Source organism: Gracilinanus agilis, chromosome 1, assembly GCF_016433145.1.
Source record: "Gracilinanus agilis isolate LMUSP501 chromosome 1, AgileGrace, whole genome shotgun sequence".
Classification (NCBI taxonomy): domain Eukaryota; kingdom Metazoa; phylum Chordata; class Mammalia; order Didelphimorphia; family Didelphidae; genus Gracilinanus; species Gracilinanus agilis.
In genome coordinates this window covers 505,155,850-505,183,737 of record NC_058130.1, presented here as the reverse complement: position 1 = coordinate 505,183,737, position 27,888 = coordinate 505,155,850, and positions in this window count along the sequence as shown.

The window sequence follows — 27,888 nt, the reverse complement described above, 5'->3', positions numbered from 1 at the left end:
TTTCCTGGACTCAGTTTCCTCATTTATGGATCAGTGAAGCTTACCTGGACTCTTCATTAAGTTAATAAATTAAATCAAAGAATAAACTGGTGTAAACAAGAAAAAAAAGCTTTCTGTAGCATGGTAGCAAAATTTGGAAAATTAAAACTCCTGGTATAATTTGGTCCCTTAAGCTCCTGCATGACTAGGGCATTTTGTTCCTTCTCAGGCTGGAGATATTGACTGGGTCAACACTTTTTCATTTCTACACCTAGGAACTCCTTGCCAATGTAGTTTATGCTTAACATGTTCAAATGGCACATTGATTCAATGCAAAGAGCACTTAATTAAAATGGAATAAAAAATTAAATAACAAGGGAAAAGATCCCATATGCAAACAGATATGATTCTTCATGTTGTCAGAAGGAAAGAAACATTTCCTGAACATTTCACCCTATGCTCCCAACTCAAAGTCTTCTTATAGTTTTTACTGTTAAGGGTCATTCCTCATTGTAACTGTATTTTGTTTCTAACATTTGTTTTCTAGAGGGTTTTTTTTGGCTGGCATCTATGACTAAATTGCTTTTCTGCTGAGTTATTGTCATCTACCAGATGGTTTCTTCTATTACTTCGGCTACTTCTTCAAAGGGAGTATTATCATATTTGGGGAAGACCCTACAGTCATCTGAGGTCTTTTGTTAACTAGGTCCATAGATATACCCATTCAGTACAGAAAAGATTCCTTAATTCAAGATTTTCTTTTTGGACAGACTCCTTCCACCATCAGGATTTACTCCAGTCCTGCTTAATGTGTAGATTTTGGTGAATGTCAAATCCTTTTAAATATCTATAATTTTCTCTCCATTCATGCAGTTAATATCTTAGTTAAGGCCATGATTCTCTCTAACCTGTACTATTGAAAGAGCCTCCCATTTGTTCTCTAAGTCTCCAGTTTTTCTCCTCACCAATCTATTTTCCATTTAGTTGACATGAATTAGTACTAAAGGATGCCAGGTCATGTTACTTTCCTTAGTGTTTCTCTCTTGCCCCTATGCTTAAAAAATACTCCTTTAGTTTCCTTTGTGAGGGAGAGTCTTTCACAATGCAGTTCCATTCTTCTTTTCCAAATTAATTTCTCCTTCAGGTACTCTACATTCCAGTAAACTATGTTGCTTCTTGTTCTCCATATACAACATTCCTTTTTTCGCCATCTCATACACTTTCAGGCTTAGAATGCATTTTTGCATCACTTCTACTTTTTGATATCCATAACTACCTTCAAAGTTCAACTGCATCCTTTGAAAGAAAAAAATACTTATCTGGGTTACTCACAAAGTTACTGCTACCTCTGTAAAAACAACTTTGCTTACATTTCATATTTAATTTTCTACATATGTCTTCTTTCCTCCTAGTAGAATATTAGTGCCAAAGAGAAAGTGTGTTTTGGCTTAATAAAGACAAATTAAAAAAATAAAATGTGAATCCAATGAGTTCAAAGATAGATGAATTTTGATGTCACTAAGTATATATAGTATTGTTACAATTAGGCTGGTTGTGAGAAAGTTGACAGATTCTTTAGCCCTAACAATACATGAAATAAAAAGGAAAAATGAACTCAGTTCTGTGATGCATTCATTTACTTCTACTTTAAAAATGATATATAGCTAAAAATATATTGAGAACACTAAGAATGACAGTTTTTAGATCTAGTTTTGTGGTCGTTCAGCCATTTCAATCACATCCAACTCTTTATGACTCTATTTTGGATTTTCTTGGCAAAGATACTGGAATGGTTTGCTGTTTCCTTCTCCAGATCATTTTACTGATGAGAAACTGAAGGCAAACAGGTTAAGTGGCTTGCCTAGGGTCACATAGGTAGTAAATTTCTGTGGTCAGATTTGAACTTGGGGACATAAGTCTTCCTGACTACAGGCATGGCATGTTATTCACTGTGCCACCTAGATGCCCAGATTATCTATAAACATTAACAAATGTTAGTATGCCAAATGTGAAGTCATTGTCCAATGCCCACTAACATATTATTAGAAGAACTGATCCTTTCCTATATTGGTATTCTCATAATAAATGAAAACAGAAAACAAAAGTTAGCTGTAGCTTAATGAAGAGATGGCTCATAGGTTCTCCTTAAAGACATAAATAATTTGTCAAATTGTTTTCACTATGTACTGTGCTATGCACTGGAGACAAAAAGATAAAAAGTAAAATAATAATAACTGACTACAGGGAGCTTATTTTCTAATGGAGGAGGCATATGCACATATCTAGGTATGAAATAAATCTGTACATAGTAGGTTCAAATTAACCTTAAGAGATGGCTCTGGCAGCTTTGTGGGGGACCAGGAAAGACCTGCTGCAGAAGGTGGCACTTGAACTCAGTCGTTGTAGAGAAAATTCTCAGAGATGTTAGATAAGATGGCCTCTGGGGCCCCATTAATTCATTCATTGAACATATATTTATTAGTTGGTACAGTGTATAGAACACCAGGCCTGGAGTCAAGAAGATCTGAGTTCAAATTGGGCTCCATACACTTAGTAGCTGTGTGACCCTGGACAAGTCACTTAACCTGTTCACCTCAGTTCCTCATCTGTAAGATGAGTTGGAGAACAAAATGGCAGACCCCTCCAGCATTTCTGCCAAGAAAATCTCAAGTGGGGTCACATAGAGTCAGACATGACCGAAACAACCAAAAACATGGACTAGGTATGGTGCAAAGGTCTGATTGTGTCACACACACATATCTTTCTCACTCCCTGCCCTCTTCCTATCCTCCAACTACTGCCATCGGTGAACTCTAATGGCTCTCTCTCACCTCCAAGATCACATGGAGAATCATCTCTTTGGCTTTTGAAGCCCTTCATCCTCTACCCCTCCTACCTTTTCAGTCCTCTTATCCATGACTTCACTCTGCTTACTCAATATCGAGTGGCACTGGCATTCTTGTTCCTCACACAGTACACTGTATTTCCCTTTAATTCTTTTTCACTTACTCTCCTCTAGGTCTGCAACTCTCTCTCTTCTCTTCATCTCTTTGTAACTTTCTTCAAGCTCCAGTGAAAATCTCACCTTTTGTGAGCAGCCTTTTCTGTTCCTCCTTAATATCACTGCCTTTCCTGTGAGATGATCTCTAATTTTTTTCTGTATGTATCATGTATGAACATGTTTATTCAGGTATTGTCTTCCCTACTAAACTGTGAGCTCCTTAAAGGAAGGGCATATTTTTGGACTTTCTTGGCATCCAGAGCATTTAACAGTGTCTAATATATAATAGGCATTTAAAAATGTTTAGAATCTGCTTGCCTATCTATAAGGCTCTGGGAGATTCAAAGACAAATATAAAACAATTCCTTCCCTCAAGGAACTTGTATTCTGTTGGAGGAAAACAATAGATACACAGAAAATAAAATGCAGATTAGAAACCAAGCAGTTTGTCAGGTATACCAACAACTGGGGAGGAGGTTTAGGACAGACTGCCTATAGGAGCTGGCACTTGAGTTGAATCTTGAAAGAAACCATGCTTCCTTTTAAATAAAGGAGAGGACAGAGGATATTCCACATTTCAAGCATACAAAGGCTTAAACATGGGAGAAAGACTGCAAGGTACAGGGATCAGCAAGGAGGCCAGTTAACTAAAATGTAGAATGTATGAAGGATCATAATATCCAATAAGCCTGGAAAAGTAGTTTGGAGCCAGATTGTGAAAGACTTTTAAAAATCAAGTGGAAATTTAAAAACTTTAAAGCCTTATTCCTTGTTAGGCTTTTAAGGTGGATAGGTTTTGGAGAGGTGTCATTCACATGGAACTAATTAGGTTGAACTATTTGTTTGACCAGTTCTATTTCTTCTCTGTTTCTGAGAAATCATGGAATTTAAAAATTTCCGAGAAGCTGCCCACATTTGAGAAGTAATGATTAAAGGAAACTACGGATCATAAGTTAATTAGCAGAGAAAATGAATAAGTCTACTCTCAATATGACCTGTACAGGCAGAGCAGAATTTGTGATTTCTTGGGAACAAAGGAGTTAGATCAGCTTGATACAACTCAAAATGTATAACATAACATAGTAAAAGAAAATATACCTTTGTGCATTACCTGCAGGATCTAGTAAACAGAGACATTAGTTTATTATTGCTCTGTTTTGTTGGGCCATGTTTCCACTATTGTGCCTCAATGTACTCCTTGAGACTACTTTGTTCATCCTTGCAAATGGATCTAAAAAGTCTCCAGGACTACAAAAACAAAAATCAACACCTCATTTCATATCTAGGCCAGCAAATTTCCTTTCTGATTAACAACTCAAACACAGTGAGCAGATGCTGAGAAAAGTTTCTAAGTAAAAGAAGTTTGTTTTTGATGTCATTCCTATAGGTGTCTTCTATCTTCTCCAGAAGCCTATAGTGTAGGAAGGTGATTCTCTCTGTAGTTTGAAGAACCTAGGGATCCAAAGAGGATCTATGAGGTCAAAACTATATCTAAAATATTTTTATTTTCATTTAGATTATGTGTAATTTTCTGTGTATCTATTGTTTACCTACAATCGAATATAAACTTTTGATGCAAGGAATTGTTTCATATTTGTCTTTGGATCTCCTAGAGCCTCACAGATGAGCAGCTAGATTATAAGCATTTTTAGGGCCTAATAGGCATCATATACTTTGTTATCCTGGGAATACAAAGAAAGGCCAAAAAAAATGTCCCTACCTTTAGAGGAACTCATAGTCTAATGGGGAAGAAAAATGCAAATAGGCTCATACATTATATCTATCTATCTATCTATCTACATACACACATATATACACATACCCATATATATAAAATATTATTAATTTAATTTAACTTGTTTTAATATAGTAAAAATTAATAGATATAACATATTGGTCTAGCCTGACTCCAAGTCTAGTGCTCTATCCACTGTGAGACCTAATAAATTCATATTCAATGAATGAATGAATGGGGTTTCAGAGGTCATCTCATCCAACCTGTGTCTAAGAATTCTCTCTGCAATGAGACTGAGTTCAAGTATCACTTTCTGTAGTAGGCCTTCCCTAGTCCCCCACAAAGCTGTCACATTTTCTTTATTTGTCAAACCTTAAAGGGACTTTGATTCTAATTTGCCTATATCTCATTTATTCCTGGACTTGTACATATGTATCCTCCATGAGAAAATAAACCCATTGAAGGTAGTGATTGTTATTTTACTTTTTATCTTTTTATCTCCGGTGGTTAGCACCATAACTGATACATCACAATTCATTAAGTAATATTTGATTTATTGGGTGGGTACACAATGAAAGAGGATGTTCTTTGGGGTATCCTTAATAACATTTATTTTTCTCAATAGCTTTTTTAAAAGATCTTACTTTCTTGGGAGGGGGCCAGTGTCAAGATGGTAGCTTAGGAGCAGCAAAAATCAAAACCTCTCTGACTGTCCTTCCATATCCACTATATAAAAGAGAGAACCAATACTCTTCCCTTACCTACTGCTCTGAGACCTGTGACCAGGCACAGGCTGACTCTTGGATTCCTGGGTGGGGGACTGCAACCTGATTGAACACCTCAGATCCACCACAGGAGGTCCAGGGCTGCAACAGCAACTTGCAGGGAGGAACTTGTGGGTGGCTATCTAATTGGACAGTCTTGGCCTCCCCATGGGCAGGGTACAGTGAATATTTGGTCTCAGGACAGATTAGCACAGCAGGTCAGCTCAACCAGTCAAATACAGTATACCAGCAGAAGAGAGAAAAAACTGAAGATTCTCTCTAGGGTATCAAACGCCCTATTCCAGTAAACTAACAGAGGGAGTTTATAATCCACTGGGGAAGGGGGTTGAGTACAAAAAATAAGGAGGCAATGATTGGAAACTTCTATGGGGATAAAGAATAGAACCAACAGGGGTTGATGGGATCCAGAGAATTTCAAGCAAATCCTAAAAAATTCAAGGAATTGGGCTCAGGCTCTGGAAGACATAAAAAAGAAATAAGAAATCAAATATGACAGATTGAAGAAAAATGGGAAAATGAAAACAATAGCTTAAAAAGCAAAATAGGTCATCTGGAAACAGACATGTGAATTAAAACAAGAAAATGATGTCTTAAAAGCCAGAATTGACCAACTGGAAAATGAGGCAAAAAAGTCAAAGGATGAAAAGAATGACTTGAAAAGAAGAATGGACTAATTTGAAAAGGAGGATCAAAAGATCATGGAAGAAAGTCAGTCTTTAAAAATTAGAATTAGACAATTAGAAGCTAATAACTTCATGAGACATTAAGAAACAATGAAATAATATCAAAAGTATGAAAAAAACAAGAGAAAATATGAAATACCTCATTGAAAAAAATTATTGACCTAGAAAATAGATCCAGAAGAGACAATTTAAAAATTATTGCACTAACCAAAAGTCAAGATCCCCCCAAAAAGCCTGGCCATTGTAGGAAATTATTCAAGAAAACTGCCCTGATATTCTTGAATAATAGGGTAAAATAGAGATGAAAGACTCCACAGATCACTTCCTGCATTCAATTTCCAAATGACAACTCCCAAGAATATTATAGCCAAGTTCAAGAATTCCCAGGTCAAGGAGAAAATACTACAAGCAGCTGGAAAGAAACAATTCAGATATCATGGAGCCACAGTCAGGATCCCAATGAAGAGCTGGAAGACTTGGAATATGATATTCCAAAAGGCAAGGGACTAGATTTTCAACCAAGAATCAACTACCCAGAAAAACTGGCTATATTATTTTAGGGGAAAATATGGTCATTTAATAAAGTAGAAGATTTTTAAGAATTCCTGAAGGAAAGACCAAACTTAAACAAAAAAATCTGATGCCCAAATTCAAAATTCATGAAAAGCATCAAAAGGTAAATAAAAAAGAGAAAACATTTAAGAGCTTCTATATGGAAAGATACTATCTGTAAATTAAAATTTGTTTTCATTATCATAGTAGTTAGAAGAGGTATACATAGAGGGTGTGGTAGTAAACTGTTTAGGATGATATGCCAAAAAAATAAAATTGGGGTGAAAAAGAGGATAATACTAAGAGAAATGGGGAAAGAGAAGTAAAATGGGATAAATATATCACATTAAAAAGTGCATGGTGAAGGGGTGGGAAGAACACCAATAGAGTAAAAGGGAGGAAGAAGTTAGTGACAGGTAATACTTAAACCTTACTCCCAATGGAATTGGCTCTGAGAAGGGAGACCAGACAGACTCATTGGGGTATAGAATTGTATCTTACCCTATAGAAAAGTAGAAGGGGAATAAGAAATAGGGTGATGGGGAGGGGAGTAACACAAGGGATGGAATGGTTGGGGCAGTGATCAAATGGCCTTAAAGTAAGAGGGGAATAAGAAAGGAGGTGGTGGTAAGGTAAGTAATATGGAGGAGCAAGTGGGGAGACTGACTAAAAGCAAAACACTGGAGTGGTGGGAAAGAATGAAAGGAGAAAAGTCAGGATTAAAGGAGGAAGTCAAAATAGAGGGGAATACACAGATGGTAATCATAACTGAATATAAATGGAATGAACTCACCCGTAAAATGTAAGTGGGAAGCAGAATGAATTAAAAATCTGAATTCTATCATATGTTGTTAAAAGAAACATACTTGAGGCAAGCAGACATATACACATAGGTTAAGGTAAGAAGCTGGAGCAGAATCTTTTGGGCTGTAACTGAGACAAAGAAGGCAAAAGCAGCAATCATGATCTCAGACAAAGCTAAAGTAAAAATAGATTTGATTAAAAGAGATAAGGAAGATAATTATATTTTTATAAAAGGCAATATAAATAACAAAGAAATATCAGTACTCAACACATACGCACCAAATGGCATAGCTTCCAGTTTTTTAAAGAAGAAATTAAAGGAGTTTAAGGAAGAAATAGATAGTAAAACCGTACTAGTGGGAGACTTCAACCTTGCCCTATAAAAACTAGACAAATTGAACCAAAAATAAACAAGAAAGATGTAAGAGAAGTGAATGAAATGTTAGAAAAATTAGAGTTAATAAATATATGGAGAAAATTGAATAGAGATAAAAATGAATCAGCAGCACATGGTACATATATAAAGACTGTCCATTTAGTAGGACATAAAAACATTGCAAACAAATGCAGAAAAGCAGCAATAAGAAATGCTACTTTTCCTGTCATAATGTGATAAAATTATAACTAATAATGGTTCACTGAGAGGCAAATTTAAAATTAATTGGAGACTAAATAACCTAATTCTTAAAAATTGGTGGGTCAAAGAACAAATCACAGAAACAAGTACTGATTTCATTGAAGAGCCTGACAATGAGGAGGCAACATATCAAAATCTATGAGATATAGCCAAAGCAGTACTGAGGGGAAATTTTATTTCCCTAAGTAAGGGAGGAGATCATGCATAAATTGGGCAATGAACTTAAAAAACTAGAAAAAAAAACAAATTTTAAAAAACTCAGATGAAAACTAAATTGGAAATCCTAAAAATGAAAGGAGAAATTAATAAAATTAAAAATAAAAGAACTATTGAAATAATAAATATGGCTAATAGCTGGTTCTTTGAAAAAACAAATAAAATAGATAAAGTACTAGTTAATCTAATTCACAAAAAGTAAAAAGAGATTCAAATAACCAGTATCAAAAATGAAAAAGGCAATCTCACTTCTTATGAAGCTATTTTGCCCAATTATATGACAATAAATATGGCAACCTAGGTGAAATAGATGAATATTTACAAAGATACAAATTGTCCAAATTAAAAAAGGAGGAAATGGAATTCTTGAATCATCCCATGTCAGAAAAAGAAATTGAACAAGCCATCAAGGAACTCCATAAGAAAAAATTCCCAGGGCCAGATGGATTCACAAGTTAATTTTATCAAACATTTAAAGATCAATTAATCACAATACTCTATAAACTATTTGACAAAATAGGCAAAGAAGGAGTCTTACTTAATCATGTAACCTTGGAAAAATACTTTAAAATAAATAAAATTTTAAAACCTAACTTTCTGCCTAACAATCAATACTAAATATTGGTTCCAAGGCAGAAGAATAGTAAAAGGCTAGGCAACGGTGGGATGAAATGAATTGCCCAGTCACATAAGTAGGAAATATCTGAGGCTAGATATGAACCCAGGACCTCCTGTCTCTAGGTTTGGTTTTCAATCCCCCCAAGCCATTTAGCTGTCCTCTTTCTCAATAACTTTTTTAAAAGAATAAAGGGGTCCTAACATCAAAGCAGATAGAAGCTGATAGATGGCTTAGTAGATAGAGCACTAAGGAGTCAGGAAGATCTGAATTCAAATCTGGATTTAAATATTCACTAATTTGTAACCCTGTGTACGTCATTTCTCCTCTGTTTGCCTTAATCCATTAAAGAAGGAAATGGCAAACCACTCTACTAGCTTTACCAAGAAAACCCCAAATTGGGTCATGAAAAGTTGGACATGACTGAACAACAACCAATATAGAATGATGTAGTAGAATTAAAATTGGAGTCAAAACACCTAGATTTTGCACCAGTTCCCACCCCTGAATTTGTATATACCTTGTCTAAGCTTCAGTTTCCTCATCAGTAAAAAAGATGATCATCTTTGCCATGGCCAACTTCTTTATAGAAGATGCTGTACCTTTTGAGTCTCTTTTCTACTTACTATCATCCACGCCTAATATTTTCTCCTTGACACTTTTAACTTTTGGAAGTCATTGTTTTCTTCAGGAAGCAGCTAAGGCACGGTGTTCTATAGGAGGTGACTTCTAGCATCTAGCTGCTAATGCCTACAGCTCAAAATTACTTTCTTATATACTTTGGCTTTATCATTTTAGAAGACCTTGTGCTAACTTTGTAGATATCTTATGTATACATATAAGCATATACATATATGGCCATGTATATACATATAGAAACATAGACATATAGGTATGTATATATATATAACCATATATGTGTTGACATATATGTATATATATAATAGGTAGATTTTTCCCCATTATATGTTTTCTGTCATTTGCTAAATAATAATTATATGTTGTGTGATTATCATTTTATATTATATAAGCTCCTTGAGGGAAGAGACTATTTCACATTTGACTTTTTTTTTAGCCCTTAATGCAGTGCTTGGTATATAATATATACTTAATAAATATTTATTTATTAATATATAAAAATAATAAATCAGGGAGACAAAAGTCCGAATCCAGCTTAGGCACTCACTAAATGAATCACTTAATCTTTGTCTGCCTCAGTTTCCTCATTTATAAAGTGGGAGTAATAATGAACTTCTTAGGATTGTTAGAAAGATAAAATGAGAATGTCTGTAGAGTGGTTTATGAATACTAGCAATTTGTTATTATCATTATCATTATCATTGGGTTTTTGTTGTTATTAATATTGTTGAGAAGATGAAATTAGAAAATGTATTTGAAAGTGCTTTATAAGCCTTTGGCAAGACTTATATCCTGTATCTTTATATGTCTCACTCCTCAATTAAGAGTGAGGATTAACACATCGAGCTGATAATGGCTTTTGTTATTACCTTTTTTTATTTTAATAGGCACTCTTTTAAAAACTTGAAAACATAAGTGTCCCCGTAATGCCTCATTATAAGATGTAGGTGACCAGATATTCTTGAAGGTTTTGTCAACTGAGCATAGCTCCCAACAGGTTCTAAAAAGGATTTAAGTAGGCATATGAGAATGGACTATGTGCCCATTATTCCAGTGTCAGTCTCATCAAATTTGTAAAGGGTCCATACCAAAAGACGAATAATGTGAGAACCATTTTTGCATCCACAGTAACTCATACAAGCAAAGAAAGACTGTGATCTGCATTGATAGAATGGGTTCCCAGACAAAAGAAATCATTTTTCTTGAACTATAGCTATGGATGCTAAAGGTCAAAAATCTTTCAGGATCCAAACTTAATGGCTGAGTGACAGTTATTAGTATATCTATATTGTGTTTGCAGGTTCACTTGTTTGGACCTTGCAAATCACATCATGTAACTAGTCACCTGTTTTACCTACTTAGTGTTGAAGAGCTTTTATTTAAGGAAATCAATGACTATTCATATATAGGTCCCAGTTGAAGGTCCAGGGTAATAGGATTTTGGAAAAGTTTTGCGTATTCAACCATAAACAATAGAATGTATGTCATCTGAAGAAACTGATCCAGAAGGAGTAAGCACTACTGTCCCCCGACCCCAGCTCCCCTTCAGATTTGCTTTTAGTTTTCTTCACAAGTTTTTCTTCACAAGAGGATCATTGTTAACTGGAATGATTACTTTAGGCCTTACTTACCAAGAACTTGCAATTGAGGGAAGTATTAAAATACTTAAAATAAATTTTTTTGAAAGAAAACTAGAGCACTCTAAAGAACCATCTTGGCCATGCATTACTAAATGTGCATGGGATGACAGAAGAAAAGAAGACACTATATTTTATGTGCCTTTAAAGGACACACTGGAAGCAGATGCTCACCTGTAATTTTTCGAGGAAGAACTGTTAATAGAAACCGGAGATCAGCTTTACCTCAGTTCCTTTAACATCTGTATGACACTCAACATCCAGATGAAAAGTGAAAAATTCAGCCAAGTATCCAGATGTTTTATTTGCATGATGTCACACATCCGAATAGTTGAAGGCATCTGGATGGTTGCCATCATGTAGCGTCAACTATAGCATTCCATAGCTGGAAGGCACCCTGAGTGGGCATGTGGTCTCTTGCTGCTTTTGAGCCACCTTTATACATCCTCAAATATTATGTACACAGGAGCCCTCCTCGGGCACAGGGTTCTAGCCAGTGCATTTCACAGAAACATCAAAAAAAGAAGAAGCCTTTAATTATGTAAAACTCACCAAGAGATATAATATTCTCCATTCTCTCGGTTTTCTACCTTCTTTCATACCAGAGGATGTTGGCTCCAAAGTCTGCTCTTTCATTTTGAACTCTGATAGGATTTAGGAATGTATAATTCCTCTCTACCTCAGCTGGGCTTCATACATTTATATATATATATATTTTTTTTTCCTGAAAGATAAAGGAAAATGAAAGGAATTTTGCTGCCGAAAGGAATGTAGGCAAGGGAAGTGTATTTCTAACATTCAGGATAGGTGAGGATAATATCTGTCTGCCCCAGGACCCTTTGGACCAACCACTGGTAGTGCCTGTAACCGCCCACAGCTGAGAAAATGGGTAAATAACACTCAGTAATTTGGGTGTACCATTTCCCTGAAACACATACTGCTGAGGACATTCAAAACCATCTGGAAAGTCTGCTTAATGTTTGGATCTCTTCACAAGCCTCTCCCCCCCCACCCCAAACACACACATGGCTCTTTTTCTTTATTGCACACAATAGGAGCCATAGAACAAAGACACTCAAGGATTCTGAGTTCTTACAGCCACTGCTTCCGCCATTGTCTTAATTGGATGGTACGGGCTTTGATCCCTGGCAGATGATGACTTTATTAGGGAGGTTCCACAATCTTTGTGTCCACTTTTACTACTCCACAAAAGCCTGTGATTGCTCTTGCCAGAACCTAACACAATAAAATTATTCCAATGCTCAGCTCATTCAGGCCACCGAAGCAAGTTGGAATTCTTATGCAATAGAGTAAATTCTGGAACAGTCATTGTCAGTCACTGACACTTCCTGAAAGGACATTAGTTTAAAAGAGAAGGGCAATGTTCTCCATTGTAGTTAACAGACTACATTCCAGAGTCTCTCTCCTCCTGTGTCAGATCCTCCATAATTAACATGGTAGCAGCAAGTGAGGAGGAAAAGGCAGTCTTAAATCCAAGTAAGCCTAGTGATTCAAGGCCTGAAAAATGAATGTAGGAAAGAAATGAGAGAGGATGACACTTTGTGTTAAAGACTTGGTTAGCCTTTTGAACAAAGATGAAAGACCTGAACAACTCTGGAGACTAACAAGGCATGCATAGTGATAGAGGAAGATTGCCACAGGTAACATTTATGAAATGATATTTGGGGTCTGATGCTTTCACTTGTGCAGCTCTTTTTGGTCTTTATAGCTAGATTCAGGCTTGGAGAGGTAGTAGTAGGGCTTTCTTACTAGAGTTAGCAGCAGATCCGTCACAATGAGATTGTTGTTTGTCTTTCATTTTCAAAGAGGACTGAGCACAACATGAGGGTGATATCTTGACTTGTGAGTGAACTGGATTTAAGAGAGGCAGAAGTGCCCGATGTTCTCAGTCTCACTCTTTCTTGTAGAGATATTAAAGTCCAGTGGGATGACAAAAGTATGGCTTGGAATTCAGTGGATTGCCTTGATTTCTTCAATGTCTGACCAAGCTCTAAATTCCACGGCACCTGCTTCTACCACTTTCATTGCTATTGTGAGAATAAAATGAGAAATGTAAAGCTCATTTTGAATTCTAAAATTCTGTATCAGTGCTATCTTTTGTTATTAAAATGTATCATTCAGCCAAAAAAAATAAAAGCAAAAAACAAATTGTTCTCATCTTCCTCTTCTACAAGGGGCAATTTTCGCATGCTTCAGGTTGACACCCCCTATAATTCACCTATGGGTTCGTGGCCCATCATTGACTCTCAACCTGGTTTATGTCTCTTGCCAAATTGGTTTAATAGGCTGTGGTAATGTACATACTACAGCTTCTTGGAGCCACAGGTGAGAGTTTAGTGCCAGGTGGCCAGCAGAGGTACATGAGCATCCCTGTAAAGAGCTCAGCAAGCCCTCACAGCAGAGGTGCCAGACTTTTTTGAATATCTTATGTCCCACAGTGCAATATGATGTGGTAGGAGCTATTTTATCAAAATAAACTATGTGTTCCCAGGGTTATTAATGGAGGGAACTGAGAATATTTGGGATACATTGCTATAAAGTCTCCCATTCTTATCTTATTTGCAATTTGGTGCAGTAGAAAGAATGTTAGATTTGGAGTCAGAAAGCCTGAGCTTTGCTGCTTATGTGACTTCACCTCTCTTGATCTCAGTTTCCTAATTTGTAAGGTGAGATGATTGGACTAGATCAGTGGTTCCCAAACTTTTTTGGTCTACCACCCCCTTTCCAGAAAAAATATTACTTAGCCCCCTGGAAATTAATTTTTTTAATTTTAATAGCAATTAATAGGAAAGATAAATGCACCTGTGGCCATCACCGCTCCCCTGGATCGTTGCAGCACCCACCAGGGGGTGGTAACTCCCACTTTGGGAATCACTGGACTAGATGATGCCTGAGGTGCTTTCCAGCTCTAAAATGCTTTGATTTGTGTCTTTAAAATATGAATACTTTCTTTTACATGTCTAACACCTCTAGTACTTGTTTGTTCTCTTTCAAAATCTCTTCCCTTGGTCTTTTCATCTCCTAGAAGATATTAAGGAGCTCTTCACCTTTGTGAGACTTTGTCCTTCCTGGAAGCCCAGAGTCTGGCAGAAGCTACCGTAGTCATTTGCCCTTTAGGCCCTAAATGGAAAACAGAGAAAACACCAAGATGTCTTTTTCTCTTCACTTTTCTAAAAGTTGTCAAATTCATATGACCTTGTGTTCAAGTAGGCCCTGCTAAGCACAACATAAATAGTCCAATCCCATCCTTTTTTATGGTGAATGCTTCTGTATCCTGTGCCTTTAGGGTGACTGTTAAGACTTTTGTTTTCAATTCACAGAGGTCATTTTGATGACTTTGTATGATTATACTGAACTAGAATAATCCCCTCAAATCTATGTGCTTTGCCAGTCCATATTAAATCCTTTTTTTATCTCTACAGCAAAATGGTCTTTTTATTCAGAGGGATGCATCCTGTAAAACATCCTATTGTCCATTTCTGAAAAGACCCCAAGGTAAATAGAGCTATTTTCTGGAAGTTCTATTTTTTGAAGCTTTTTCTTGTACATTAAACCCAATTCTACCTGTCTGTATATTATTTAGGTTTTCATTCAGTTTCTTCAACTATAAAAAGGGTATAATACTACTTGGAAGTCCCTATCTCAGAGGGTCATTGGACAGATCAGATGAGGTAATGCTGATTAAGAAATCCTTTATAGACTTTAAGGAGATTATATCAACAACAACAGTAATAAGGGTGATGGTATAATGATGATAAAACAAAACAAAAACTGAGCAATCATTAACACCAATTATGAATGACAATTCCAAGTCACTTACAGTTCCAGGTATGAGGGATCCTCCCTAGGAAACCTAGATATATAAATCCTCTCTAAGATTTTGTCTCAAAATGGTTCAAAAGGGCAGAACTGATGATATTTCTACCCATATTCCTGATTTTATGATGATCTATATTGTTCTGCAGTACATGATTCAACATTTTCTCCAGGGTGGGGAGGGAGTCCCTCTAGATCCCCTGATCCTTCAGTGACTTTTCTCAGATTTCAGAAGAGAGCAAAAACTGCCAATAGTTTTTGCCTTCTCTCTTTGCTCCCCTCTTTCACCACCAATGTCTTTGCTCTCCTATCATTTAATCAGTTTCATTTCTTATCACCTTCTATCATCATACATTTGAGGACTTACTACATATAAATTTTATATGTGCTAAAATTAAATACCATACAAAGAAAGATACTGTTTAAAACCATGGGAGTTATTAAAATAGTCAAAGGAGGGAATTTTTATAGAAGGGATAAGAAAACTCAGAACAGAGCCTTATAGAATATGCACATCAGTAGTTAGGAAAAAGGAAGTGAACCATCTAGGGAGACTTTTTGCTTCAAATGCATTGCTACTTATATATATCACTCATTTTTGCATTGCTTTTTGAAGTCTTTTGTAGGTTTTTTCAACTCTTTTGAGATCATGGTCTTTTATATAACATCACTGGGAAAATAGATTTTGGCAAAAGTAACCTTTTTTTGTTGTTGAAATTACACTGATGTTTCTGAAATGGGAGAACAATGCTATGATCTCTTTCTTACTTATTGCTAGGTATGATTAAATATTCATGTATATGTACGTATATATTGTTCAGGATATCTGTATTTATGGACATTTATTTTTCATTTCATTCATATAGCCTGGGAATATATGCTTAGCATCCAACTTCTTTTTCTATTTTGGAAGGCTAGAATTTGACCATTCCTGTGGATTTCACTAAAGGAAACCCTTTTTTATTCTATTGTTCATTATTATTAGTATTATTTCATTTGAGAACAGGAGAATTTTGCCATCAGCAGGAACATCTTTCATTTGGACTTTAGCCTAAGCATCTTTCATGATGCTTATGAATGTCTTTGGTAAGCCAAGTACCTATTAAGCACCTTGGCTAAAGTCAATGTTTAGAGATTGTGAATCAAAAAGGAAATTTTAGAAGTGGTCTTTGGCATGTCTGAGTCAAATTTATACATGACATTGCGATCATCTTGCACAGACCCTGATTCTAATACATGGGAAGGACAGAAACCTTGATTTCCAAAACTCTTAGGAGCTTAGTTAAATAGAAACCTCAACTGAAGAAAATTGGGGAAAGTTCAAGAGACAAGATATTATGATAATAAAGTGCACATTACCCTGAAAATCCAGGCCCAAATTTGTTTTAAAGTGTAAATGTTGATACATTATTGGATGGACCACAGAATTCAAGAATAGTAAGAGTACAATAGTATTCTTGAGTGCTGTCAGTCCAAAGAACAATTTCTGTCAAGTGGGACTAGAGAAAGAGGGATAGGATTTAGTCCAGAAGGGCAATATCTGTGAGGACAATTATTTTCAGAATGATTCATGTTTTCTTTAGGAAAAAATCCATCTATGGTTTTTATTAGCTTAACACAATCATATTCAAAATAATAAGCAAAAAAGCAAAAATAAATCTATATGCAGAAAATAAATTCTGAGTTATTTTTATTTGTTTAAAATGAGATAAAAGGGTTTTATTACTAATGCACCTTTGATCCATCCTTATAGCCAAAGTAATAGTTACTTTACGAAATGCTCATGAAGAATGACAAAATTATGAAATGTGTTAGTCCAAATGTACTCATAAGCACTATGATTCCCTAACTACTCTATTTTATGAAGTATGTGGAGCAGTACAAAGAAAGAAGGACCTGCAAAAGAACTTGGTGGGAAGGAAGTCTTACCTGCCTTGCAGCAATCTTTTCCTGCAAAAATTAGGAAAGAGAATATTTGTTTACAAAAGATTAGGTAAGATTGTTGTGGGTGAGCAGAAGTGAAAAGACATGGAGACAGTGCCATGATGAGAGCTGTTCTCTGAAATTTCCCTTTGTCTTTGTGAGAGGGCTGTTTAGTACATGGAGAACATGAAAGAAATTGGCATACCTAACCACTTAAAGATTTATTCAGAATAACAGAATAATTACTATTAAATATTTAGATTTCTATATCCTTTTTCCAAGGTACAAAAAGCTATGATATGTGCTATATGCTATATTATAATACTCTGTGAAGGCATCCATCCTCAAGTCTAGACACCCCACTGTTTACAAAATCTCTTTGCCCACTTACAACTTATAGTAATCTAGGCCCTCATGGGTTAGTGGCAATGGCCCATTTTTTGGTACCAGAACCCAATATTAGAGAAATATTTAAGCAAAGATGTGAATGCATGTATGCTAAGCCCAAACTTCACATATTTTGACCTTTGCTCATTCCTTTGAAATGCATTTAGCTGTTACAGGAAGGGGTGAGAAAGGTTCATCACCATGAATAAAACTATCTTGCCCTGAAATTTAGTGCAGTTAGATAAAATATATGGGACTTTGGAGTTGTGTATACAAATGACCTTGAAAAAGAATTGCAGAGTAATTACTTGCAATATATGACAACAGAAGATTCACATTTGAAATATAAGTACCATTAAGGAAATTTATTCAGATAAGTCATTTTCATTTAGATTTCTTTTCCTGATTATAGCCAATGAGTCAAGTCCAAATATTTTCTGAAACACTTTGAATTTTAGCAAAATTTACCTTTAATATACTAATTAGAAAAAATAATGAGGCATAAGGTTAGATAAATGTAGAGGCATAAAACCTCCATCTGCATATGTTAATCATGACAGTGAGCAAAAAGATAGCTCTGTTAAGATGATGCCAATCAAAATGGTGGCTTTGAAAGCCACCTTGAGAAAAATTTGGGTACAGATCTGTAAATTCTACACATGGAAGTAGACTATCCATCTTCGTAAAGGGTCCAAGCATTTTGACATTTTCATTTGAGGGAATGACAACAACTGATTTAATTTTTGCAGAAATAATTTACATTTGAAAAAAAGCAGAAACTCCTTTTTACCTCCTATTTTCTTTATTCATTTGTTCACTTATTCAATAATTGGATGGAAATTTGCTTTGATTGAAAGGCTATAACTTAGGAGTTTCTTATTACTGCCAAACTCCAAACCTGACTACTTGCATGCTTCCCTGGGCATCAGTCATCTCAAGCCCAATACAACCTGATGTTTACAGAGATTTGGATAAACACACAGGAACAAAGGATATGATGTTGGCAAGGAAGGGTATAAGTGATGAAGGTAGTAAGTGAGGGTGGAGTAAGAAGTGATAAAGAAACAGACTTCCCAGGGTGGAGCAGAAGAGATAGTCAATTCCTTGAAAATTCTAAAATGTATATTAAAATGATGGAAAATTATTATCTATAAAAGGTAGTAGTGATCAAAAAAAGCCAGTTGCCTGGCTTAAATCATACAATGTTAACTTCATTTCCTTTTATAGTGGCTCTACCAGACCAGTATATTATTGGATGCTACTTTTATGTTAGTAAAGAATCTGCCAAAATCCCTGTCTTTTCTTACATACAAGATAAACAAATGAGTGCTATATAACTATTGTACATTTAGTTAAATTCCCAATTGCTTGATTAGTTAGCTCTAAAGAGAGGCATTAAGAGGTAATGGAAACAGGGAGAGTCATAAGACCAGTTCAAATCTCAGTTCTAATAATTGTTCCCTGTATAACTTTGTATAAGACATTTTCTCTCTGGTTCTCAACTTCTTCATCTGTAAAATAAAGGAACTGGACTAAATTATATCTACGGTCTTTTCCTACTTTTAATCTGTAACCCTGTAACCCTTTGATTGGCATTTTATGATTTGGTGTAAATTTGGAAGTAGTGATCCAATGAAACATCCCAGGCATCTTTCCATAACTGCTTTATATTTGTGCCCATGATCTAGATAAAAGCATATATTACTTGTTTGTTGGATTTGAAGAGGACACAAGTTAGGAGGAACAGCTCACACATGGAGTGTAGAGTAAGGATCCAAAAAGACCCTGAGAGACAAAAACAATTGATTCGAATGTAGTAAGATGAATTTTAATAGGAAAAAATTATCTTATACGAGGGTTCAAAATAATCAATAGCACAAGTACAAAATGGGGTAAATAATGATTAGATGACTTTTTTCTGTAAAAGATCTAGAGATTTTAATGGAAAAGTTCCATATTAGCAGCTAAAAATACTAATGTAATCTTGGGTTGCATAAAGAGAAGATTGGTGTCTTAGCACTAGGGCTTTGATAGTCCAATTGTAGTCTGCCCTGAAAAGATTCTGTCTTGATCAGTCAGTTGATAAAAATATTTAATAATCACTTATTATGTGCCAGGCAAATCTCTTGCTTCTTTTGTCAGTTTTGTAGGATAGCATCTGCAATATCATCTTGGTAAGAAGATGAAAAGAGATAATGTATGCAAAGTGCTTTGTAAATCTTAAAACCCTTTATCTATATGAGCTATTGTTATTTTGATAAAGATTCCTCTATGAACATCAGAGACATATTTGTCAATTTTTTTTTGTTTTATAATAAAAATTCAAGTTGAAAAATGTTGGGTTTCCAGTCCCTTTCTCCATTAACTGCTATTTAGCATCATTCAACATTAAGAAGGACTTGATGAGAATTGATTCAGCACTTTTGCAAGTGAAGCTTTCAGTGAGTGATTTCTACTCCAGGAATTTGGGTATGACTTTTTTCCCCAAGCAATGACATTAATGCACACTGTTCCTGGTTCTATGGCTGATGTCATTACCAGGGTCCCCAGTGCAAGAAGGGAAGTTATACAGTCTTCCCATGGGATGGCAATACTAAGATTTAGTGTATTACTTTTTGAAAAAAAATAAAGCCAGTCTTGAACTTTTTCTCCTGACACTTAGCATAATGTTGCTGAGTATTTTAAGCTGTTTACTCAGAAACTGACACACTTTAACCCACATAGTTCTAGTGATAATTGCTGAATCTCCAAATTAATAGAAAAACTGGCACAATCCTAGATAATATCAGAGTTTGTTATTTGTGAAGTGCCAATTTTCTGTAATTAGGGGAAAATTGCTAATTATCACTGGAACTATTCATTAATATTTGAAAGAAGATAAAAAAATAATAGAAATGCTTTTTTAGTTGTTGGATGTTTTTAAAGCTACCTGCTATTATTCCTTTGATGAATCCAGCTGTTTATAGCCTATTTAAGGCCTGGGCAGTGGTGATGAAGATGAATTCAGCTTTCATCTCCCCTGAGGTCACAATGGAGTGCCTGAAAACGTCACAGAACCCATATCAGCAACACACTAGGTAAGAAAGTAGGAAATCTTATAATTAAACACTTAATATCTATAACTATTTGTGCAAGGCCACAATGCCCCTAGTTAGTTAAATAAAGGTCATGGGGCCTTCTATGTTTATTTAGTACTATGAAAAGAGCCATTCAGTCTCAAGGTTTGCCTGCAGCAATGCTAATTATCACCATTATACTACATAATTTTAGGGATGTGATAAGTGCAGGAGTAAGAGTGTTGAAAACAAATTATCATTTTCAAAGTTTATGGCAAAAGGAATATTTTCTGTTGAAGACCTTTTTGCAGAAAAACTCAGACCAAGGAAAAAAATGAAACTAACCAAACAAATTCTAATGAAAAATTCTTGCATTGATTCAGCTTTTTAAAAAATTGAATAATTATTTAAATTCCATATTTGGTCCATAAAGTGCACTTACCCCACAAGAGAGAAAGATCATGGGATTTCAAACATTTATTTTCCCATGGGCTGGAGAAAAGATCTTTAAAGATTTCTATAATTAGCTTTTTACCATCATTGACAGAGGAGCAACCAAATTTGGACTCCAGATTCACAATTCCCTATGTGCTGTGTGAGGAAGTAAAAATGGTGCTAAAGAAAACAAGAATGAAAAGAGCAGCTGGACCAGACCAGATATACACAGAGCAGAAATGCTAGATGAGATTCATTTTTGGGGAAGGCATTAAAGGACAGATTGATGTTCTAGGTATCCAGAAGAAGTAAGAATACCAAAGGCTTAATTTACTTTTGCCGAAAAATTGTGAACTAAGGCAATCTCAATACCTCTCTACCCACTTGGTTACTTTTTCATCTCTACAAAATCAGCACTAGAATATTCTTCAAACATGTTATGGCCAACTTAATAGGAAGTTTGAAAAAGGAAAGAGTAATCTTTTGCAAATTATGTTCTAAAAAAGACCACATCTTTACAGTCTCAAAATTAATTTTAAAACTGAGAGCATGCAGGATCCCACTATTATTATTATTCCTTGTTGACTATTAAAATGACTTGGTAAAGCAAATGCCATGGTAAAGACTTCAATAATTTGTCTTCCATGTACATTCCAGAATCATATTAGATTCTTTGAAATTTGTGACATACATGTGATGATCTTCTGCTCATTAAGGCAGCAGGAGCTGTTCTGTGGAGCATATTTAGGGATGGATTTATGCCATGACTCTTTCTAATAGTCCACATGTGTACTTACTCCTTGTTGCCATTTTTCTTCCTCTCCTCTTGCTGCAAGTATCTTTGGCAACTACATGGTGTCAAGGATTTATGCTTGCCATTGTATCTGAGATTAACCTTCGAGTCCTCTTAAGAGCATTGATGAACATGTTTTTGAGGTTTGGGTTTTGATTTTTCATTTCTTTTGTGGTAGAAGAAATAAATAACTGTTGTGTGTTTCCTTGATCACAGGTGACTGAGTAATAAGTCTGAGAAAGATATTTCTAGGCTTGGTAGTTATTTACTGACTGAGAGTTCAAGAATTCAGCGGTTGGGTACTAGTTGCTCCAAAAGAGTTAATTTTTGCAATAGCTTCTCAGAAAAGAAAGACACCACCTTGAACAATATGTTGAAGCCGAAGGGTTGAACCCCAAAACTATGCTCTGCTTGACCAGAAGCCCTGGATCTTCAGATGAGGGAAAGGTACAGACTAAGTAGAATGAAATCTGTTTAGGATTCCCAATGAATATTTCACATTTTAAGTACTTGCTAAAGCATGCTCCTGGGATAATTTCCTCTTGCATAATTTCTTTTGTGGTGGAAGAAATAGATATTTATCTGATATCTACTATTTTGTACATTGAGTACTCTTCCCACATATGACTCTCTTAACCCTAAGGCAAGATGAACTAGCTGTCAAAACCCTTGTTTCAGTAGCTGTTGAGATCAGAGGAGTGTACCTGTTAAACTCCCTTCTTCTAATCTAAACCTCTCCTTCACACTTCCTCACATCATATCACATATCTATACCTGATAGCAATACTTCCATGTTATAGCAACTATTCCCAAATTCAGGATGCCATCTAGTCTCTGTGCCTTCATCCAGAAATACACACCCATCCCTGGAGTGTATTGTATTCCCTCTTTTCCTCAAAGTCTGAGAACCCTTAGTTAACTTCAGGTCTCTGTTTAGATGCTTTCTCCTACTTAAAATATTTCTCAATCCTCTCCTCCATTCCCTCTTCCCACCCCCACCCCCACTTTAGTATTCTTTCTTGGTTTAGATCATCTTGCATTTGCTCATCTACATATATGATGTACACCTTCCCTATTTTCCCCATCTCCCAGTAGAATATAAGATTTTTGAGGGACTAGTTTCTTTTTGCCATTCCAAATCCCATTGTATAACACAGTATTATTATAACTTAGTGGATGAAGCTTCAAAAGAACTAAGGATTAAAGAGCTTAAATGATTTGCCAATTGTCACAACAGACTTCCTGACTCCAGGTCCAGTCATCTCTACACTAAAGCATGATGCTTTTCTGACCCATTTGAAACCTCTTAATAATATATGTTCATTTGAACTGAATGAGTCATATTGTTCTCACATTGAATTAATTTTTCTTTTTTTGGCATAAAGTTGATATTATTTTAGCTACTCTTTAATGGTTTCATGTACCAAAACCTCCTATTTTATGTCATTTTAAAATGCAATCCTTTTAAGGTCTTTTAATATTATTTCTCTATACTTAGTCAATGGACTTGGATTCAAATACTGCCTTTGCCACTTACTACCTGAGAGATGTTGGTCAGGTAACTTAACTTCTCCAGGATTCAGTTTCCTCATTTCTGAGGCAGAGGGATTAAACTAGATGGCCTTTATCCTTCCCTATTTCTGTGCTCCTACAAGTGTGTCATTGAACTGTACCTTTATCACTAAAAGAGTTCTTTAATGTTCCAATGAAGTTATGTAATTTCACTCCATTTATGTCTTCTTGTCCTGTAAAATTCTTATCTATGTTTTACCATAGCCTTCTATATAAGTTCTAGTCAACATGCAAAAGGTTTTGCTATAGGTATTTTTACATTCTCTTGGTATCCTACAAAATGAATAGTCTTAGTACTACATTTCATATCATTTCACATTATGAAACTTAAAAAAAGCCTACGTCATTATTATGTTAACAAGCCTTTGCCCTATGTTTTAAGCCATATTTGCTTCTTACTCTCTGGAATTGTGAATCAGATTTTTTATAGCTCACATAACCTAAATTCATGAGTCACCATTTTCAATATCTACAGTCTCACTACTGGAAACCCAGGATTCAGATGGCAATTCATGCAGTAATTTAGAAATGATTACTGCCTACTGGTAAATCCCTTACTGTAGTTTCTGTGTGTTCCATTATATCTGCATTCTTTTTAGAGGTGGGGAAATATTTCTCTAACAGTCATTAGTTTCCTCAAAACTGAAGGATGCTGAAGTTCCTAAACTTTAGATGTTTCTGATACAGTCTAGCTCTCTTTTTGAAACTGAAGTTAGCTGAATGTGTTAAAGCTAAACTGAAGAATGAGAAACAATGATGCCTAAGCATTAAATACGGCTTTGTTTACTCTATTAGGGGAAAAGCAATGCAAAACAAAAGAGGAGATTGTGTCAATATCAAGGCAATTTCAGAATCCTTCCAGAAGCTTTTGCAGTCTGCTAAAACAAAGAGCTATGAGGAAAGAGAATTTGTACTTTCTGAGAAAGTTGACTAGTTAAGTCATGAAGCCTTTTCTTGAGAAATGACATTAAAATAAGTTAGTTCATCCATATCCTAAATATATGTAACATCGATGTCTATATTGCAAATCTTTAGAATCTCATTTATAATTTTAAAAAAAGAGGGAGAGAATATGTAGGCTCCAATCTTCCAAAGCAAAGATATATGTGACAAAGGGGAAACAAAATTCAGAATATTGAAAGAGATGATTACCTCCAAATGGAGGTAGATTGTTTGATAAAGGCCTAGATGGATGGGAGATAAGAAACACCCACCTAGGGCCATCTCCAGGGTCAGTAAAGCACAAAACCCTTGGGATTTAGAAATCAAGTTTATTTTTATAATTGAAGTAAGGGAAAAGGGTAGATAGGGTCCTAACACTACAAATCTACACTCAACCCAACTTCTACACACCTTGTGAGAGGTCACCCTTCATTTCTTCTGTAGGCCCTGCCTATCCTCTCCCTGTTCTTATCTAAAACTCCAAATGCTATCTGACTATCTGCTAATCTAACTACCCAGATTGTCTTTAATAAGGCAGAGGAGACAGGACTCACTGTTAGCCTGAATTCCCTCTCAAGCCTGGAGTTGGTTTCCTAGGTAACCCAGAGTCCCAGGTGACAAAACCCTTGGTGATTACCTTAGTCAAGTTGATCTCTGACCAGTAGTTCTCTGAACTGCAGGAAAAAGGCAGTCTACTCCAAGACAATTCTCCAATCCATGAATCCCTAATCTTTTCACAAGATTAGTTCTTCCAAGGGGATTCCAGAGGAAAGAACCTTCTTCCATCTCAGTGGAAAGATAGATCGGGAGCGATAGTTACAAACAGTCAACTCCCAAGATCCTCTTCTTCCAGAATTTTCTCCCTGGGTTTACACCTAAATTCTCCCCCTTTTTTCTTAAAGACAATCCATAAATTTCTTTCTATCCCTTATCACTCATCCTTACAATACAGTCATGTAATATTTAGAAATTCATCAGACAATAAAACAAGCATTTATTAAATATTAATATGTGCCAGGAATTATATAAAGTTCTGGGGATATAAATACAAGCAAAAGGAAAGACTACCTCTAAATTCTAGGAGCTTACATTTGAATGGGCAGAGATTATACAGAAAAAGAAAAAGAGCTGTAAATGTGGGGAATGGGTTCATTGTGGGCAAATTTAGAAATAGTGCCAAGAAGGGAATGAGGGTTGACTGCTCTGGGCCCTCAGGAAGAATTTAGCAATGGAAAAAGGGGTCATTATGATAAAGAAACATTGCAGGGTAAAAATGTCTTAGGGATGTTCCAAGGTAAGGAGACCCTAATTACTCAGGGAAATTTAAAAATAAAATTATAGCAGAGACATAATGGTAAGTTCCATAAAATCATAAGCAGACTGAGCACCTATTATCTACCTGGCACTAGTTATGTTCTAGGGATGCCAGTACAAAGAATGAAACAATTCCTACTTGTAAGGAGTTAATCCTCAAAAAGACCTCACATCCTAGTTAGAAAAGACATTCCATTTTTTAATGAAAGTGTCACTATCCAAGAATGGTTTAAGAGGGTAAAACCAAAAATATTTGGCTACTCTTGGAACTGTAGATTTATAGTATATATACTACGTGTGTGCGTGTATAAATATATATATATATATGTATGTATATATAATATTATAGTCATGTACCCAAGAGTTTGGATCTTATTCTCATCTCATTAATATAAGTAACGATTCAGAATCCAACTTAATACAAGCTTTTATCAAGTGCCTAGTTGTGCAGAATATTGTGTTGGGTACAGTGCAAATGATAATGTATTTCAGAAGAGATTTGTCCACAAGATCTAAGGATGGGCCAAATAAATGTTTCCATAGTTTTTATAAGGGTTTTGTTCTGGATGAGCATTCCAGTTATCCAAGTAGTCAAGAATTTAATTCAAAGGTCTAGAAAAAGTAAAAGTAATTGTCCAGGGAACCTGTCAGGAATCACCAGGGTTTTAACTTCAATCCCCATGCAATCTCTAAATCTTTTTGGAAATTTGTAAAGATGGCACAATAGACAAAGTGCTGGGCCTGGAGTCAGGAAAAACTAAGTTCAAATCTGGACTCAGAAACTTACTAGCTGTATGACCCTGGGCAAATCATTTAAGCCTGTTTGCCTCAGTTTCCTCATCTGTAAAATTACCTAGATAAGAAAATGGAAAACTACCCCAGTATCTTTGCCAAGAAAACCACAGATGGGGTCATGAATGGTCAGACGCAATTGAAATGACTGAAAAACAACAAAATCTACAAAGGAAGAGAAACATGATTCATAGAAAATCAGAGAAAGAAGTTATGGAGTGGAATCCATACTTGAAAAGTCATCTCTTCCCTTTACAACACACTGTCCACTTGAAGTGTGTTGCCTCCACTTGAAGTTGTGTAGTTTTGGAGAACTCACTACTAGTTTTTTTCCATTTGACCATAGCTCAAACTATTAGAAAATTCTTCTTTAAAATAAAGGAAAATCTAAATTTCTCAATATCTGTTCATATTATGTTCTAAATTTCTCTACACATAACAAAGTAACTGGAACAAGATAAAAACAGGGCATATCTGGTCCAAGGCATTTTGTCATTGCAAGATAGTAGGCTTTCTTCTAGCACATTGTACAATCAAAGTTATGGAGAGGACAACAGATAAAGTACAGATAGATAAATCAGTGTACTCTTATAATTTCTTTGTTTTGTCTCTAAAGAGTGATAGAGACCACAGAGGACATATCCTTTATGTTATTCCAGCTCAATGTTCTTTATTAGTGAGATATATACAACTATTACACAGCATTAAATGTGCAAGAGAAAGAAGAGAGGAGAGAGAGAGAGAGAGAGAGAGAGAGAGAGAGAGAGAGAGAGAGAGAGAAAGAGAGAAAGAGAGAGAGAGAGAGAGAGAGCCCAGACCAAACTGAAAAGCAGTTACCATGAAAGGACCAAATAATGGCAGACAATAATAGTAAAAAATAGAAAGAAAGCACAATGAATAAGTAATTACTTAATTTGTCTTGGCTAGCGACTTGTGTTTTGCTCAGTCTTGCCTCCTTTTCATATTCCCTCCTTCCTTTTTCCAGCAACCTCATCCCTTTGAAGTGTGCTTTGCTTCTAGGCTTGAATGTACAAAATCAGTTCTAGCCTTATCTGTCCCTTCTTCTTTTGGTCAATCTCATTTACTTTTCTCTTTGTCTTTCTCTCTCAAGCACATAGATTTAGGTTTCTATGACCTGCAGGAAGCCAATAAGAGAATAGATAAAAATCTGAGACTCCTCTTTTGACCCCTTTTGTGATCCTTGTGATTTCTTGTTGAAAAGTATTGTGGCCTTATTGAAAAGCTTTACATTCCTAGCAAACCTGAATTTAAAGGGTTAACACTGTTCCCCTTTGACCAGGAATGCTGCTGCCTGGTATAGCCAAGGCCAAAATCTTAGCAGGGGCAATTTGACTCTGAGAGGGATAGTCCCCAACTTGGCTTCCTGATAAGAAGCCAGTCAAAATTCAGCCTTGGCCTTGGTCTATTCTGAAGCCAATGTTTTGTGTTTTGATGTGACATAATTTGTAACTTCTGCACATCAGCAAAGTTTCAGGGGGGTTCTTTTGTGTGAAATGAGTCTTGAAATATATATATATATATATATATATATA